Raw genomic sequence first — 6,000 nt, 5'->3', positions numbered from 1 at the left:
AGATAGCCACCATATAGAGCCACTGCATATGGTTGGGCAAGTTGTGCACTGCACAGGGAAACACATCTAAAAGAGTGACACAGATGTAATGGATTTGCATATTTATTAAAACAATATTCCAAATTGAAGTGAAGTGTCACAAGGAGGCACTTTTTTCTAATTTGCTCAAAGGCATCATACACGTTAGCAACAGTCCTGTTGTATGTTATTTAAAAGGTGTTAATTCTTCTGTAGAATCACTTCAACTCTATCCAGGAAGTTCCTTGGCCACAAGAATAGACAAATCAATTATTCCTCATTTCCTTTTCTTATCAGGCTCATAAATGAGGTCTAAAATGCTCATTAGGTCTTTGGACTCTTTTGGCATTCTAAAAGATGGTTGGTATCCAAATGTTTGGGGATAAACCTAAAACAATCTGCTCTACTAATACAAGATGGGGATTGAGTCATTCCAAATACAAAAAAATAATTGGATTTGGCAAAAGAAATAATTTTTTTTTTCTGGATGGTTTACTGGCACATAGTAGCCACTTAAGGGAATATTTCTGGAATTGATTAGTATCTATCGAAGCCATCATCTCTAGAATCATCCAAGGTCTCCTTTACTTTCAGGATCAGTCCAGAAGGTAAGTATGGTAACTCATGTGGGATATAATATATATTAATGACTATGATGGTGATGAAACTAATAATACATTATAGCACTTTACATAGATTCTACCAAGTGATCTTTACCACACTCCCATGATTTTCTAAAACATGTTTGTTCTGTTACATCTAGCCAGCTGTTCTCCTTTCTTTTCAGCTAGCCCAGTGTCCAGTGTCTGATTGGATCCTCAGGCATACTTGACATTTTCATCAAGAGAAGGAAAATCATTTCAAGTCCAAAGGATAAGCACCATCATGCTAAAAGGTCATAAAACACTAGGAGTTGCTCTTTAGCCATAGATTTTGAAGATAAGTCCAAAGAAAACATGGGACATGGTTTGGAACAAGCTTGCGTATACTTCATCATCAGGGCTGTGGTACACAGTATGAGAAGGCTTCAGGGGGAATTCAAACACCAGTGGAAAGGAGGGTTTTGCTTGCATTGGCTATAACAAATATGTTTTTACAATAAACAAATGGGTGGCCATAAGACATGCATGTCTGATGTTGAAGGAAAGCCTGTTTGCACCAAATAAATTACAGAAACAGTTCAAGAGCAGTTCATCCTAGTGAAAATATTATCCCTGAACTACTGGCAGGGTTAGTGTCAGGTTAGGTTATCTTTTGTATGAGTGCCAATTGCACTCGCTAAAACTGCCTAAGGGCAGTCTTTTGTAACTTGCATACATTTCAGTGTTTTTCAGAAACCTTACCTACTTTTGTATTCTAGTTACATACAAACTTTACTTACTTTTTTTCCTCTAGGTATAGACTCCTCCCCCTGGCTATCCTTGAGCTTGGAAATCATCCCTCTCTGCCCTCATGTCCCCCTGCCCCTACCCTATCTTATGTGACTACATATCAGATGAATGCCTGGGAGAAAGGCCAGGGTGATGGGTTGCCAATCCTGTACAAATCACAGAGCAGACAGACACAACTGATCCAAAGGGCATCATTTATTCAAAGCCCAGTCCCTTAGTTCACTGAAGGTAAATGGCTTTTAAAATACAGCCAGCAAAAACAATGAAGTAAGAATCTTTTGGTGGCATTAATTTCATGAAGATTTTTGAAAATTTTCAGACATTTGTAAATGTTGGCTTTTTAGGACACTACAGGAATTCTGTTATTAAATTAAAATGGAATAACTCAGCATGGCTCCTGGTCTCTTTGTTGTCCAAGCCTCTGCACACAAATGAACACAAAATTAATGGAGTGGCTAATAAGACAGATGGACTCTTCCCAGTGACTGACAATACAGCCTTCAGAATCGGCAATTAGCACTTTCATTGCCCCGATTTGCAAAGGCTTACAAAGAGAACAAAAACTTTAAGTCAACCGTCTATCACAAATGATTTACTGAGCACTTACAAATCGGTATCTGAGAGAAGTTATCTGTGGATTGTCTCAATTACCTTTCTGTCTCTTTAGATAAGTAATTTAGAAATAAATGTCTGTCAAATACTTGGTGTTATTGATGTTTATAATGGTTTATCTTTCTTGAACCAAACATTCCTTTTTTATTTTTTTCAGTAGTAGACACAGATGTTCCTCCTTTCTCTGCTTGCAGTGTATTGGTGTTATAGTGAAAAAGTCTAGAGCTTGAAGCAAAAGAGCAGGATTTGAGTTTCAATGCCACCACTTAACTATGAAAACTATTGAAACTCTCTGAGCCTCAGTCCCTTCAACCATAAAGCAAGAATGATAGAAATAGCCTCTTCAAGTCTTACATAAATACAATTTTTCATTTAGAATCGCGTTTTACAATCATGACACCTAAGTGAACACTTGTCAGTGGTGCATAGTGAGAACTTTGGTACACATCAAAGTAATCCGTGGAACAAGATAAAAATGCAGTATTATGGGTTCCATGATCAGTGATTTGGATGCAGTGGATGGGGGTTAGGCCAGGGCATGTCTACTTAAATTCTTTTAAAGTTTATTTATTTAAAGTGATCGAGCAGGGTGGGGGCAGAGAGACAGGGGAGAGAGAGAATCCCAAACTCAACAGCACAGAGCTGGATGTGGGGCTGGAATTTAGGAATGGTGAGGTCATGACCTGAGTTGAAATCAAGAGTTGAGTCAGAAGCTAAGCCTATTGAGCCATCAGGTGCCCCAGGGCATCTCTATTTAAAAGTACCACAAGTAGACCAAGGTTTGAGAACTACTGCTTTAATATATAAGAATCTCTCTCTCCTTCAGGATGCTTCTATGAACAGAATTCAAGCATCTTCTAGATGTGTTTGGCTTACAAATAGAAACTTGATTTCCATGAAAATCTGTGATTATCTACTAAAAACTCTGTAAGCTGTAACAATAAGTTCTCAACCTCTAAATATGAAAATCCATGGAAATGCAATCTACTCAGTGGTAAGAATTTGAATTAAGATATGGTAAGGAAAGTTGATATTAATTCATTAAACTATCTGCCATGTCATTGCTAATGTCAGGGGAAATATGCTAATTAAACTGACCAGTAATTTCATAGAAACTGCAATTCCATATATAATGTTGTAGCCAAACAGTGTGAAAAACAAGAAGAAATGGTAATTTTTAATTTCCTTCTTTACCACTGATGGGCTGAGTCATTAATAGCATCCCACATCTCTCTTAATGTTTATCATGAGGGCTATAGTTACTAAGACTGACCTGATATGGTCTTTAAAGATTTTGAACTGAATCTTTCTGAAGTACAAAAAAAAAAAAAAAAAAAAAAAAAAAAAAGATCAGTTACCATTTCATTATTTTTCATTCTCATTCACCTCTGAACTTCCTGGTTCTGTCTGGGCCAAAGTAAAAATTGCCAAAACACCACGGGAAAGGCTGCTCTGACAGTATTTCTGGCTCACCAAAAATTTCTTGAGAAAGCCAGTTTCCATGAGATTTCAGTTCCAATTTTACAGACCCAAGAAAACTCAGGATAGTTCAGATAAAGTTCAGATAAGCATTCAAATTTTCAGTTACTTGTGCCAGATGAACCACTAAGTCATTTGACGTGTTCACATCACTGTTTTAGGAAAAGAAAAAAAAATTGACTAGAATTCTGATCCAATATGGACAATTTTAAAGGAATATAGTATACTGAAAAGCCACCAAAGGTTAACGGATAATTTTTTATTTTTTTTAATAAAAATTCAAAATAAAAATAATGACCCTGTGGCTTATTTTAGGTATAAATGGGATTTAAATGAAGTAACCTAGCAACAAACATTGAACAAAAGCTTGTCCGAGAAAAGCTACTGTGGTAACCAACACAAGATACAACTTGGAGAGACAATACTTTGCCCACCTGTTTATTTTTCTTAGCTCTCTTCCCCCTCCTTCCTTCAAAATGGAAATGATAGTACTAACACCATTATACATTCCAGGAGGTATAATAAACTAGTAATTCCAAGACCTGAAAATTCTCTCGGTATCAATTTCTCCTCTTAGCATAGGGTGAGGCAGAGAGGGAAAAGATTATTTCACCTTTCAAAATAATCACGTAAAAACTTACCTTTGGATTAGAAATGATCTTCTGAGGCAAGAAATAAATTCTGAATTTTCAAGGGGTGAGTGATTTGACAATGAATTTACTCACCAGAAATCAAGATCCTTTCATAAACCGTCAACAAACAGAAACATTACACGTACATCAGAATCTCATTACATATAATACAGCCCACCATGGTGTGCAGTTTGGTATAGAAGGTTTTATTCTTGGATCCCATCCAAGGAGATTCAGTTACTGGAAGTGCCGAAAGAAAATTGCTCTCACATGGCTCCACCTATAATACTTTCGGGTGGCATGAGGCCTGAAGCAAGTGATACAGCAAAAACCCTAGCACGCTCAGATACAGTAACTGAGAAATCTTAACCATAGAAACTGGCAATAAGTCCCATTAAAAAGGAGTTTAGAACATTTATCGTTCCACTAAAGTTTTTACCAGTCTTTTCCCCTCCCAGGAGATACAAGAGCATTATTAGCAAAGCAAACTAGCATTTCTCTCACCCAGCATAAACCATCACTATTCTTAGCTAATGGGAGACTACCTACTTGCAAAGAGTAGTATAATATTTTGCATTTTTCAGTTACTGAGTTTATAACTACAGAAAAAATTTTCAATGAATATTTCCATTTTAATTACTTAAGTAAGGAAAGATTGATTAATGCCTACTTTAAAAATGCCTGTTACATCTGTTTTCTTTTTATTCCACCATCTTGCCAACTGTTGGGTTTCCAATAAATACTTACTCATTACGATAAACCTGGCTTCCAAATAAAAGAATATATGCCTCTCTATATATTGTAAATATTGTTAGTTCTTCAATTTTCAGGAAGAAAAAGATGCCCCTTAATATTGTTCATCATTCAATGTTTAGGTCATGTATTAGTCACAATGAACATTAAACAAAAGTGCAAATTATCAGGAATTTAAGGTGTTAATGACAATTTGTATTTAAAGCCTAAATTAATCCTTATATTTTATTTTATTTTTTTTTCAACGTTTATTAATTTTTTTTGGGACAGAGAGAGACAGAGCATGAACGGGGGAGGGGCAGAGAGAGAGGGAGACACAGAATCGGAAACAGGCTCCAGGCTCTGAGCCATCAGCCCAGAGCCTGACGCGGGGCTCGAACTCCCGGACCGCGAGATCGTGACCTGGCTGAAGTTGGATGCTTAACCGACTGCACCACCCAGGCGCCCCTATCCTCATATTTTAAAAAGAATAAATTGCTCCAGAATATGGGAAATTATGCCACAATAAATATACCATTAGCTATCTCTAATACAACATCTATTATTTATTAAATGCTACTAACTGTTAGGTACTCTCTTAGGCATTGTACATATGTTGTATCATTTAATTTGCTTTAATCTAAATGTTACAAGAGCAACTTCAAATAGGTATTATTAATACCCCTATCTACAGATCAGAAAATTAAGGCTGAGAAGAATGAAGCTAACTTGTCTGTGTTCATACATCTGGAGGAAGATAGAATTGATTTTTAAATCTAGGTCTGTTTAAACAGAAACAGATTTATAGATGCCAGAAACAAACTGTTGGTTATCAGGGTGGGGAGGGGTTGAGAGCAGGCAAAATAGGTGAAGGTGATTAGGAAGTACAAACTTAGAGCCATACAATAAGTCATGAAGGTGTAATGTACAGGGACAGTGGATACTGTAAATAATATCATAATAATTTAGTATGGAGACAGACAGTAACTAGACTTATTGTCGGGATCATTTCATAATGTATAAAAACATTGAATAAATATGATCTACACCTAAAACTCACAGACTATTGTATGTCAATTATACTTCAATTTTAAAAATTAGGTCTGTTTGACTTAAAATTCTATTCACTGTGACAT

The sequence above is a fragment of the Leopardus geoffroyi genome, chromosome B4, assembly GCF_018350155.1.
Source record: "Leopardus geoffroyi isolate Oge1 chromosome B4, O.geoffroyi_Oge1_pat1.0, whole genome shotgun sequence".
NCBI lineage: Eukaryota > Metazoa > Chordata > Mammalia > Carnivora > Felidae > Leopardus > Leopardus geoffroyi.
The sequence above is the reverse complement of the archived record's forward strand: the minus strand, read 5'-3'. Positions refer to the sequence as shown.